The sequence below is a fragment of the Podarcis tiliguerta genome (genome assembly GCF_965153285.1).
Source record: "Podarcis tiliguerta genome assembly, chromosome: 3".
Lineage (NCBI taxonomy): Eukaryota > Metazoa > Chordata > Lepidosauria > Squamata > Lacertidae > Podarcis > Podarcis tiliguerta.
This window is the reverse complement of record NC_139536.1, coordinates 32,794,742-32,808,923: the sequence shown is the minus strand read 5'-3', so window position 1 is coordinate 32,808,923 and position 14,182 is coordinate 32,794,742. Positions and strand designations below refer to the sequence as shown.

The 14,182-nt window shown below is 40.7% G+C and overlaps 1 protein-coding gene across 1 annotated transcript in view; it reads right to left on the bottom strand.

Annotated features, from left to right (window-relative positions):
* The window catches only part of ALK (ALK receptor tyrosine kinase), a 564,868-nt gene that overhangs the window by 357,347 nt on the left and 193,339 nt on the right, over positions 1-14,182 (bottom strand). The gene's annotated exons all lie outside the window — the stretch shown is intronic.

The following is a 14,182-nucleotide window of genomic DNA, read 5'->3' as shown; positions in this document are numbered from 1 at the left end:
TTTGTGACATGTTCGAGCCCTTAAGTCACAACTCAGATGCTGCGCATGCACAAAACAGACCTGACTCTGACAAAATGGATATTTTCACAGCTGAACTTAAGAGAGCTACAGAATTCAACTTAAAAATCCCCCCTCTCTTTTTCTTCAACTTTATAGGATGGGAACCTGTGGCCATCCAGAAGTTGTGGGACTCCAGCTCCCATAAACAGCATGGCCATTGGTGAGGGGTGATGGTAGCTGGAGTCCCAAGAATATCCAAATGGGTAAAAGCAAATTTTGAATTTGAATTTAATTGAGCTTACTCCTCAGTATGCATATATAGGATTGTACTGTGCATTAGAGAATATTTAGATTCACTGAGCTGAAACATCAGCAAAGATACAGGATAAATTATTTAGTATTATTATTATTATGCTTTGCATAATACTCTGTATAATTTTAAAGCCCAGTAGTTTCAACATTAGATCAATAAACAAAAGTTATAGTATTGGTTGATTTGCTGTAATGGGTAATTATGGTACCGCAACCAATCCTGTTTAAATAAAGCCCATGTAGGCCTCTAATCTGATGGTAATCTTAGATTTATAGTTGTGTAAATTCACTGATGCCTCCCACACACAATGTAACTCTACCAATGCAACCTCACACAAAGAGACCCCAGCCTCTTTCTTCAATGCTAAGCAAATAAATCAAGTTAGATTACACATTTGTAGATTTGCAGTTTGTTTTACATGCAGGACTGAGCCTTTAACTCAGCAAAATGAATCAGACTACTTTAGAAGGTGGAATTTAGAGGGTTAGATAATTGATTGATTGCTGAATCATCAGTAGAAATTGACATCTGAATGGTGGAGAAAGACTTTAAAAACATTGGCCCTAGAACAGAAGGTGACTGGTACTTGGAGTTGTGCCTCAGGCAGAAAATTTCTTGGACCAGCATCACTGTTCACTTGAGGTACAATATGCATTTTTTGTGTTTAATAATTTGATCATCAAAACCCCCAAGTTAAACTCATTAATAAATCAAATCAAACCATCAAGGGTTTTTGTAATCATAGAACTATTTACAGCTCCTATAAGACTGATAGAGATACCTCTGTCTCTATCAATATGTCTCGTTTCCATGCAACTGGTCAGGCAGTTAGAACACAACATTTTTTTTAAAGCTGCGGTATTACCAAAAGCAAACTGCACATTACATACTACAACGTTGTTTAGAGAGGGGACATAAAAACAATATCACAGGAGTCCATTTTAGTACACTGGTTACACTTTGGCACAGCACTAGGATAACATAAGATGGCCCTTCATTTTGAAGCTAGTAAAAGCAACATACATTTCCAGGGGAAGTGCTCTACAATGAGTCCATGAAACTGTTCAAAAGACATAAATCACCATAAGGGGATTTGAAAGATACTGTAACACCCCACCCTCAATCTCCAAGCAGTGAGAGATTTCAGCTAGCACATACCTCAGGTTTGCTTTCTTTAGAATGAAGGTTACTGGAGTCTTTGTGATATATGCATTCATTTATGCATATATACAGGCTGGGCGTAAGATGGAAGGGCTCAGCTCATAACATTAAGTCTCCAGAATATCCTGCTCCCCCATTAGCATTTGATTAAGCACAGAGAGCAAGTCAACCTGCTGGGACTCTTCCCAGCCCAGTCCATTACAGACCTCATCCTGGGTGGAAGGCTTGCCCCTTATAGCCTACCTTTAGGAAGCAACTCCAGCAGGTAGTTTCTATGGTACCCAGGCACCTGTACTCTTTTAGTCATGCAAAGAGATGCTTAAGAGACTTGGCTACGGCCTTTAACTAAACGAATAGACTGGTTTGACTACTTTAGCAGCCTTTATCTACTTGCAGATTTAAAACCACAGGGTTGGAAAGAACCATAAAAAAGGCATCCAGACTAAATTGTGTGTGTTTGAATCAATACAGTAATTCATGCTCTTCTGATTTTCCATTTGTACGTGTGTTTTTATATTTATTTATTTAGTTTTCTTTCTATTCTATTCCAAATGTTAAGAGCACTTGATACCTATAAAAGCACCCAGTATTTGGATGCTATCTCTGTAATATTGAGCAACCTATAGATAGAATTCAGGAAGGGACTATACAGACATAGGGCTATGCAGAGAAGGCCAGTCTCTATCTGCAGTGGCTCTTGCTGAATTCTTCAACATAAAGGGAGAGCAATCTAGACACAGTGCGAGTCTGAAGTCTGCTTCTTCTAGAGTCAACCACTAACAATGGTTGCCATTCGTAAACATTCTTGGTTCTGGGCAGGATTGCCAACTGACACCCCCCCCCCAAAAAAAACCCCCACACCTGCCCTGATTGTTGTAGAGATGAACAATAATAAGAAAGCACTTTGTACGATGAAAATTATAACAATTCCTCTCACAGAAACTTACTTTTGGAAAGGGCATTAAGCATATTGCAACTTACACCATAAAAAAATGAAATTGCAAGTAATAAAATGAAAGTGTTCACAAAGGGCATTTGTATCTCTGCACAAGCTGCTCTTTCTAGACATCTTTGTACATGTTATTGTGACTGATACCCTAGAAACACAAGCAGCAAGTAATGACTTTATTTGCCTCTGTCTTTCCTTGGATCCTGGGAGGATTAATAGCTGTAGTAATTATGCCCTGCTCTGGAGAGAGGCCATGATATAGGAGGCAGTTATAAAAGAACCATGGCTGACATTACAAATTATCAAAAGCTGGGATCAGTTGTTGCATTTGATGTACACTTTGTGCAAACTATTTTTTTTAAATCACCGTTGCAACAATAGTGCCCATTCTGTAAGAGTAACTGAGTTGCAAGATAACTCAAGTAACCTGCATTCATTTAGCAGCATTGCCTATTATTTGTATGACTTTGGCGAATTGCTTCAGTTCTATACCTCTAACTTTAAATTGTATTTATTAAAAATAATCATTTATATAGCATGTGTTTATTGGGGATTAGTGCTCCTTGCCAAATCACATCCTGACAGTGAGCTCATAATACACATGTGAAAGGTCACTTATTTTGGTAAGTTTTAATACACTTGCTAACATTGCTCCAATAGTTTAAGACTACAATCCTATATCCATCTGAGTGTAAATTCCATTGAATTCAGTGGAATTTACCTCCAAATACAGCCCAACTGGGGAACCCATGATGCTCCAGATGTTACTATACTAAAACTTCCACCATCCCTGGCCATTAATCAGGACAAGAGTTAGGGGTCAACATCTGGAGGCCCCACAGGTTCCCCACCCCGATGTACCGGATGAAGTTGCATATTTTCTGCTCCATGAAAGAAATGTACTGCTTTTCTAGGTCACAGATAAATTTGACTATTGATTAAAGCCGTTTTATAAAATAGACTTGCCAGGCCTTTATAACAGAATTAAAGTCCCTGCATTTACATCAACAAAAGACAAATCTAGACTAAACCTTGCCTCTTATATAGATCGAGGCGGGTCAGGACTGCTGATCCTTTTAGATTTGTCAGCAGCCTTTGACATGGTTGATCATGATCTTCTGGACCACCGCCTCGCAGACGTGGGGATACAGGGCATAGCCCATAACTGGTTGTGCTCTTTCATCTCTGGTCGGGCTGTCACCAATATGCTGATGACACTCAGCTCTATCTGTTGATGGATGGCCACACCGACTCGGCCCCGAACACACTGACCAGATGTTTGGAAGCTGTGGCTGGATGGTTTCATGGGAGCCGATTGAAACTAAATCCTTCGAAGACAGAGGTCCTATGGCTAGGTCGGGATGGCATGGGGATGAGGGACCTACTCCCTTCTCTTGCGGGGGCCCAATTAGTGACATTGCCTTCCGTTAAGAGTTTGGGTGTAATCCTTGATGCCTCCCTTTCCATGGAGGCGCAAGTTACAGCAACAGCCAAGGCGACATTTTTCCACCTTCGCCGCATCAAGCAGTTGGTCCCTTACCTTTCCCGCCCCGACCTGGCCACAGTGATCCATGCGACGGTCAAGACAGGCTTGACTACTATAATTCGCTCTACGCAGGGCTGCCCTTGAAGCTGTCCCAGAAACTCCAGCGGGTACAGAATGCTGCAGCGAGGCTCCTCACGGGGTCTCTGCCATGGGAGCATATTCACCCAGTGCTTTTCAAGCTGCACTGGCTCCCGGTAGAGTACAGGGTCAGATTTAAGGTGCTGCTTTTGACCTTTAAAGCCCTTTGCGGCCTAGGACCCTCGTACCTACGGGACCGCCTCTCCTGGTATGCCCCACAGAGAGCCTCAAGGTCCATAAATAACAACACCCTAGTGGTCCCAGGCCCTAAGTAAGTTAGATTGGCTTCAACCAGAGCCAGGGCCTTTTCAACTCTGGCTCCGGCCTTGTGGAACGCTCTGCCTCATGAGACCAGGGCCCTGCAGGATCTGATTTCTTTCCGCAGGGCCTGTAAGACAGAGTTGTTCCGCCTGGCCTTTGGCTTGGAGCCAATTTGATTCCCTCCCTCTCTTTCTTTTTTCTTTTCCTTCTCCTCCTGTGATGAGGCTACATTTTAATATTTTAATGTTCCATTATTTTAATGTTGTACTTTACTTTTGTTTTTAAGTTGTAATCATTCGTCTTGTTTTTATTATTGCTTGTAAGCCGCTCTGAGCCTGGCCTTGGCTGGGGAGGGTGGGGTATAAATAAAAAATTATTATTATTATTATTATTATTATTATTATTATTATTATTATTATACAGCCTATGTAAAAGCAGTGGGTGGAATCCAACATAGGGCTAAGTGAACGTTCCATCACTTGTCTTCCATTGCAAGTGTAATGGAATGTCTCCCTCCTCTCCTCCCTCAGCACGCCTTTAAATCTGTTCTAACGGTTCCCTCGTTGAATACCACTCAATCTCAATAACTTACAAGGAACAAATTCGTCACCAGTGCCAATTGCCAGACCTGCAATGATTATACAGGCATCCCCTGTACTTATGCAGGGGCTACGTTCCGGGCCTCCGTGTACATAAGTGAAATCCCACTCTCTCTCCAATCCAGACCAAAATATCTAGAGTTGAAGCTTTGGGGCCAGCTGGAGGACACACAGGAAAGCAACAGCTGCTGCTGCTGCTGCGCTACCCTGCACATCAGCTGTTAGGTGGGGAGGCTGAGCTTGCCTAAACAAAGCCCTGCTGCACCTCAGATCTCTTCAAGGCTTCCTCCGTCCTCACTGACATCCTCTTCAGGTTCTGGGGAGGGTCTTCTTGCAAACCACGAGGACTCTCCAGTGCTCTCCTACAATTTCCTGATGTGATCCTATTTACTTCCCAGTGGTTAAGTGTGAGTTGATTGCATGTAACTGGGGTGATGCCTGTATATTATTTCAGCAGCGTAGAATGAACCATTCAACAGAGCAGAGGAAATAAGGATTTGTCTATTGGCAGTACTTGGCAAGTGGCAGTACATGGTTGTTTGGCTGCTTTCAGCTTGGTGTATCACGAGCTTCAGGCGAGTTCAAATGACATCACAGGAGGATGTGGAGCAGGATTGCCTAGTAGGCTGCGCTATATTATTTCTCACCCCAATCATGTATTTGTATAACAGAGGTGGGGGGTTTTTTGGAGGGGGGAGTTGTAGCTCCATTTTTTTTTTAAAAAATTAACAGTAACATAATAAATAGTCAACTCCTTGCATCCTTCACAAGGTTCAGTTTAGCAGAACTGAAATTTCTGTCCTTTTTGAAAACAAAAAGGTAAACCGTATGGTAATACAGAGACTGCAAATACCACAAGCTGCTGTAAAGAAAGTAAATCTCATCCAGGGTTGTGCTGGTTCATAAAACACACACAGGAAAATAAATTTAAACCCTGTCAAATTTATGAAAAATATTTTCAAGGTATAATAAACAGTGATATTCAATTCTAACATTACATAAATTTAGCTAGTTTGAACATCCACTATTTACTGGGGAAGGATTCAAATTTCCACTTTTTAAAGAAAACAGATTATGCTTATTGAATTCTGAAAATATTGATGCAAATTCCAGTATAGAAAGAGGACGATATATTGTGGGGGTTTTCCCCCTCTTTCTACATTTCGATTTACAGCTCACCTTAGCTCAATAATTCATGGTAGGTAACCATTCACAAAACATCAGTAGTTAGTTAGATGGATGACTCCCACTCCTCAAATAGTTCATAACCTAATATGTGAGGAAAACTAAGGAGATGAAATACTATAAAAAACACAAAACTGTATATAAAATATTTACCCTACTCACCTATAGATCCTTTTTCATACAACACTCCATGATTAAATCTCAATTCAGCCTTCCTCTGGAGGTGAAACTGTTCCTTAATCCAAAACCTTCCTGCATCCAACAAACATTCTTCTGCGAAAATTGCAGCTAGACCTACTTTTCATTCTCTGTCTGCTATCCTGTACACCAGGCTATCTAGGGCCTCTATGTTAATCATAACCATCTATGAAGAATGGTGAGCAGTTTTTGTCTATATTCAGCATAATATATATGCTCCTATTTGTTTAACTGAAAAGAGTTGAAAATAGAAGCCCTGGCGCATTTAGAATACTGTGTGCCATTCTGGTTGTATCTTATTATAACAGAGAACAGGATTTCCAAAACCCCAAGAGGTTTACATTCAAAAATCAGATAAACAACAGAAGAAGTAAGGGAAATGGAGACAGGAGCAAATGGGAAGAATGTATGATTATTTTTGTTACACTTAGTTACCACCAGGTAATATACTAATACTAATAATTATTTCTTGTCCATATGACTGGGTCGTCCCAGCCACTCTGGAACTAGGGTGTTGTTCCAAGGACTCTTTCTGGAGGTTCATCAACATGTATGTCATGTTCAACCAATGGGAAGCTGGGTGGGCGAACCTGGGGGTAGGCACTGCCTGGGATAATGACCCCATTCAGTGATTTCCTAGAGGCTGGACTAGATGACCCTCGGGGCACCTTCCAACTCTACAGTTCTATTCTTCTAACTGCTAGGGAGATGGGAAGAGTCTGGAAAGGAAGAGCAAGAGTGTTTTCTCTTTTGTGCACCAGCACCAGAGAAGGCCAAAACGGTTTGTTTGCAGAGCTGAGCACATAAAGCACACCAGTCTCATATGGGTCTTAAAGGCCCTCTTATAATACATTAAGCTTAATGCACTCAATAGTGGCACCATAAATAATATTCAGCACTCCCTCCAAAGTTCATATGACAGCCCAAATCAGGTATCTGAGCATTCATCTGTCGCCTGAGGATGACAGGGGAGTACTTGACACTGACAAAGCTTTTCTACTCTTCTCTTTGCCACAGCAAGCATTTATAATTATTGTACAACTAACCTTGCCTGTCAACAGTTTCCACATCATCAAGCCTAACTGACTCTGACATTTCTGCATTAGCCTTTGTATTGCGACATGCCTATCTTTCTCTCAATTTAAATTCTTGTCAATGTATTTACTGTGAATTAGAGGGGTCTGCAGTGAGACAGGTGCCATACAAACCCATCTTGCTGACTCTTTCCCACTCAGTAGCCAGAGATCTGGAAATGAGAAGTGAAAGTTGAGTCCTCCAGAACTGAGCCGGGTTTCAATAACTTTCTGAAGTGCATTGTAACTGGGTTACTCTTAATTTGTTCAGCAACAATTAGCTCTCTAAGCCGCAACAGCTGCATGATGCTGAGGCTTTCCAGATGCAAGCAAAGGAATTAAATCAAGAGCTAATTCAATTGGAAAATTGGGTGTAATTATGGAGAATGTGGAGTCTGTTAGGCTCCTTGTGGCAATTGCTCACTATTTTAAAAATAGCATAGTGGTCTTCTGCACAGTGCGTGCTGCATACAGATAGGTAGCCATGTTTGGAGAAATCTCATTTAGTTTCATGAAGATAAAGATTTAATGTTATTAGAAATGTACTTGACGGCATGAATATGAACCTCTGCTCACTACCCGTTTATTGGCAAGAAAAAGAATAATCCAATATCACTTGTGCACAGCATAATAATACTTTGCACTTATAGCAGCTTCCATCTGGAGAAACTCAAATTACTTTGCTTACAACAACAGAGCAATTCTCCTCTGAAGCCAGCAATGGAATTGCGAGCAGTGTCTATCCTTAAACTGAGCAGGTCCTTCTTATCAGTCTGGTGACGGGTTCATTAGGTATATTGACTAACGGTGGGTTTTGTTTTGTGTTTGGCTCATTCTGCGAAACCAAATAAACACAAGAAGATCCTCAGCATATCTGGATATCTTCTGTTGACAATTAGTGAAGTTTATTTGCAAGTAAGGATGTTTAAGAATGGAATGTAAGCAAAAATGATCAAATTATATTTTGCAATTGCTTGGTATATTTTAATATTAGGAAACAGAAAGAACAAAAGGCCAAGTATGGGCAAACCTGAGGACTTCAGTCTAGAGCAAGTTAATTGCACTTAATTGTTACTGAAATGAATATAAAAATTGATGTAGTGATGATTTATTAATTCACTTGTGTTTATTAAATTTATATCCTGCCTTTCCCCCCAAGGGAGAATTTAAAATATAAGGATTTTCAAAGGAGGAAGGAGCAAGGAGGATATTAATTGTTCAGCCAGCCTACCAGAACAAAAAGCAATAAGTTTGAACCACTGTAAGGTATTTAGGTAAACATTACCTATGAGAACAACTAAGGAAGGGAATAAACTTGCTAAGTAGGTTGTAAAATTGCTCCAAGGAAGCTCCAAGTTAAAGATCTCAGGTGGTATCAAACTAAGTCATACAGTACATTTATTTAAATCAATGGATTTCAATGAATGGTCTCCAGTTTTTCAAAAGCTGACTCTGTGAAAGAGGCTTGTAGTTTTCTGCTTCATTCTCAGGGCAACTGAGAATTTATTTAGCATTTTCGTGGTTGTTGAGTTTGTGCTTAATTTGTTGTGAGGTGGAGGAGGGTGGTGTGTATGTTCTTCTTTCCAACAAACATTTCTCTGGTGCTCTGGAGCCTTCCCATCTGGGAAAACTCAAGATAGGGAAGAAAAAGAATAATTAATATGGAACTTTAAGAAAGACCATTACTAGACATCACTGTTTCAACCTCTAAGCAAAAATTTGTATCCCTCTGCTTTCTGTTATTTTTAAATGTTTGTTTTTTATGTAGCTTTCATTCTTTAATAATAAAAATGGTTGCTTTGTATATATAAAAAGTGTAAAATCCATTTTTTTAAATAAAAAATAAAAAATTCAGCTGAGAGTTCTCTCATGTCATTGTCCACTGGGATTTAAGTGGAATTTGACTCCCTGAGAAGGCTGTAGGGCGCCTGCCATTAATTAGGTGATTTGTAGAATGAAAGACACAAATATCCTTTGGCCACCTCAAAGGTAAAGCAAGCACAGCACAAACCCTGCACCCCACCCATGAGAATTTCACACACACACACACACACACAAAAAAAAACCACTGATGTTCAACGGCATGGGTGGGCAGTAGTGCCCTAATGCACTCTGCATCAGTGTTGCCAAGGGGCAAAGACGTAGTCCTCCATTGCTAGCACCCTAAAACAGTAGTTCCAGCACCCAATTCACCAATTAAGTCAATCCAGGAGGATACTGCAGTCAATGGTATCAAAAGGGAATTTAAGAGACTGGGTGTAAGAGACCAGGGAAGACTCTTCTGGATGAGGATGCACCACTACTCCGCTATTTAAAGGAGTGGATGCAGCAGGCACCATTCCCTTGCACAAAGATGCATCAACCTGGACCCACCTGGTCAAGCTCTCCCTGCCCTGGCTAGTTGAAATCAGGACAAGGGTTGAGAGAGCAGGTTGTAGGCAGAAGTAAACATCTTGTCCATTTTTTCAGGACTCTGTAACTGAAACACAACTGGACAAGCTGTTGCATCTGACACTGATTTCACAAAATTGGACAAGCTGTTGCATCTGACACTTACTGAGTTTTACGGTAACAGTGGAATACAGGTATATGAAAACAATAGTGGCACAGGAAGAAATCCAATAATAGTCACAATTCCCCCCCCCCCGGCTGGGAACCCCAGGCCCAGTGCAAATGCAGCCTGTTGGGCCTCTATATATGGCCTTTGGGAATCTCTCCAGGTCATGTCTTGTCTCCTCAGGTTACATGCCTCATTTGCTCTACATTATCCATCCCTTCCTACCTGGAGAGTGTCCTTGGATTCTGATCATGCTTCTTGGATGGAAGACAAGAGAGGGATGTGTAAGCATGTGTTGACACTAGTCAGCTCTAAAAAGGTAAAATTGTAATTTATTGCTCTACCCAATTTTGCCTCTGGTCTGGTAACCCTCTGATATGTGACCCCAAAAAGCTGCCCCAAAGTGAAAACAGTCCTTGGTCAAAAAGATTCCTTTTGCACAATTTACATGCTTTAAGGTTGAGCAACATTGTGGGAAGAAGGGATCCTTTGATAGCTTATCCCTTCCTTTCCCCATTAGACACATTTCCGAAATCTACAGAGTTGGCATTTAAAACAATAACCCTTTTAAAAATAATTCAGTCCCATTCCCAAGAAAAACAAGAGAACCTCCACAAAAAGCTATTTTAATTCACTGCAAAAGTTCACGGTGGTATAATGTGGCCTCTTAACTTCCTGTTTAATATTCATACAGACTATAATACTCTTAATAGTAGTGATTACATAATTAATAATTATAGCAATTATTATAATAATAGGCATAAATCATTTTCCAGACTATACAAGCAGGGTGCTGGAACTGCTTTCTTTCTCAGAGGTTTTGGAGTCAGCCTTTCATAAGGTCAGTGGGCAGTTTATAGGACTGCAAGGTGCCTGGGCTCTTTGTTCAAGAAGGTATTTGCAATGTGATGCCCCTGCCCACATGATCTGCAATCCTATACACAGTTATTAGAGAGTAAGGCCCATGGAACACAGTGGAGGCTCATTTCCCCTCCTCTTCCTACAATTTGTAAATTTGTGGAAGGAGGATGTGGGTAAAGAACAATAGTGGCAACTTTGGTGATGGCAGAGGGGGTTAAACTGAGATGGGCCTGTGGAGATTTCTCAGAAAAAGCCAGAGCTTTCCCCAATGTTTCTTTCTGAAGGCTCACAAAGAGTTTGCCTATTACAAACTGTTGAGTTTTCCCCATTTCTAGATGGATGAGAGGGTTAGTGGAGAATAAGTCACTGCGAGGGGGGAAAGAAAAATAGAGCATATTTTTAAACGTGAAAGAGGAAGAGGAATAAGTAGTAAGGTTGTTTGAGCCAGAGAAAGGAAGAGTAGTGATTTGTTGTCTTCTACACTTACCACGGTGTGTACTGTGACTAATAAGGTTATTTTAGCTACAGAGAAGTGCTCAATAACTCAGCACCGTCATGAGAAACTGTTTGGCTAGGGTGATAAAAATGGCTTATTATCAATTACACAGCAAGTTAATTAATTTTTGCCAGTCAACCTTCTCATCAAGTCTTTCTCACTATAATGTGCATTTGTTTTTCAATTAACTGAGTATTTAGTGGGGGCGGGAGGGGCACTGCATCTTCTTTAACCACATACTGAGATGACAATAAGATGAGTACCTGGAGGACATTCTATTAGCACTGAACAACAAGCACTGCCATGTCCAGCCTTACTCACTCAACCACTTTTATCCAGAGGCAACACCAACTGGTAGGCCTCCCTACCCAGGTGTGGAGGGGCAGGCTGAACCACGGTGGCTATGGGAAGTACAGTTAGTTCTCCTGACATAGTGCAGCAATGCACAGTGTAGTGGTTAAGAGTGGTGGACTCGTAATCTGGTGAACCGGGTTCGATTCCCCGCTCCTCCACATGCAGCTGCTGGGTGACCTTGGGCTAGTCACACTTCTCTGAAGTCTCTCAGCCCCACTCACCTCACAGAGTGTTTGCTGTGGGGGAGGAAGGGAAAGGAGAATGTTAGCCGCTTTGAGACTCCTTCGGGTAGTGATAAAGCGGGATATCAAATCCAAACTCTTCTTCTTCATCTACCAAACACATTGGTTACTAAAGGCAATGAGGAGGAACAAAAGAGACCTGACCCTGCTTACTCCATGGCTAGAGAACACTAGGGATTTTGTTATTTTATTATTATTATTAAAAAATAATAATTCTGGCGTCCCAAATTAAGTGTTCCACATAAAGTAATATGCTTTCCAACAGTTAACATTGATCTGCAGAGAAGGGAACATAATGACTTGTTTAGCAATTAAGCCTAAGTGCACAGAATAGATATGTACAACAGCACCATGCAATGTAGCATGTTGGCCAATAATTTAAGTGGGAAACACTGCATAATTAAGTGTTGTGTCCTAATCACTTGAGAGATCTGTGATAAAACTCCTTTTCCAAGAGAAGGAAGTGTGTAGACCCACATACATGTGTTGGGACTGCAACACCCATCCTTCCACAACATTTGCTGCTACCAGCTTGGTTTAAGGAAAGGCAAAAATGGGACAGCTGCTTAAACTGTCCACCATAATCTAATACATAATCTAATACAGTGGGGTTTTCATTGCAGCCTTGAGTCTAGTGCTCCTCAAGTACAGATCTCAAAACAGTTTGCAAAAAGCCAGATCCATCTCTTAAATGGACCACTGTACAGAAAAACAATCACATCTATCTGCCTCACTTAGCTGAAACTGAAACTGGTGCTACGTGGCAGAAAATTGAGGTGGGTATCAGCTTATACTCTCCTGAAAGGATAGAATGGAGAATATTAACTCCACAGTCCTGCACCCTTACATGACTCCATAGTTGCTGCCCTATATGCTGGAACACACTCTCAAAATGTGTTTGTGATTGTGTCTTTCTTTCTTCAAATCCCTCAGCTTTTAGTGGTTTTTTGTTTTGTTTTTGCTCCTGGATTTAAGTTGGATGCATATTAAGCAAATGACAACAAACAACATGGTCCCAGACTGCAGGTAAGAAACACATTTCTGAAATGTTCCCCTACATTGAAAAACCATCTTTTTTTATATAGAAAGAAGAGACGTGGCTAGTCAAGAGGCCCTCTCCCTGATGTGCTAGATTTCTTCTTGCATCAAATTTGTAAATTTAAACTCAGGAAGCTTTAGCCCTTCACCCCATGCTAGTTATTATCTGATTGGAAGGGACTACATTGGCAATGTATGTGAAAACAGCAACCAACACACTACACTTAAAAGCACAGTAGCTACCTGGTTATCCAGGTGGGTGCTGTTCACATTGCCTCCATGGTGTGCATGAGCACTGCATCCCCTTTTTTGAGACATCAAAAGCAGACAAATTGCAGAAGCTGCCTCAAAACAGATGCAGGAACTGGTTCTTTAAACAGTAGGTGTAGGAGGAGTCCTTCTGGGGCCACAACTCCCTTATTCTAGGCGAATAAAAAGGTTGATTTTGGAAAGAAAAAACAACAACCTCACACAAGTCTAGAGGAAGACTGTTCTGGCAGATCTTGGCATTTGTTTATAAATGGGATCATTTATCATGTTCATTTACTAAGCTGTTTTTAAATAGGACCTCTGGCCTTGTTTAACAGACATTTACTTTATTATACGAGCTCAAAAGGAAAGTCATTAATTTTTAAAGAAGCCACAGCTTTTAAACAGAAACATCTGGCAACTCATTGTATTTGCTGAGCCCATCAGAATAAACTGAAAAACCAGTTTTCTGAGCTGTTAAACCACTTGTTTGGGCTCATTTGAATGAAAAGCAACATAGAAATATAATAAATCAAATCAAATCACTTATACACATACATTACGTGAAGGCCTCTCACTTGACAACTTGCCATTAATTATGTTTGAGGCAGGACAGGCATCAGCATTCTGGAGCAACTGCCCAAGTTTGCAGTTTTCCACAAAAAATATTATATTATATGTTTGTTTTTCTTCTTTAGCTAGCTAGCTTAGCGCCAAGGTATCACAAATCACAATCTGTTTACAAGAGTCAGATGGCTCTAAGTCCATCTCAACTAGGGATAAGGGAGAAATTCATTTCAGTTTGCTTTTATAGGTGCACCCACCTAATTTACACTTTCAAAAACAATATGTGAAGCAAAACATAGCCATCCTTCAAAATTCACACTTCTCTGAATTTTGCAGTGCAATTCTGCAACCAAGTCATGTGTACAAAAATGTATATACTAGGTTAAAGTGTGCATAAGAATGCATATGTTAGTGAAAAGAGCATACAAGAGGCATATGTGGAACACTGATTTGCA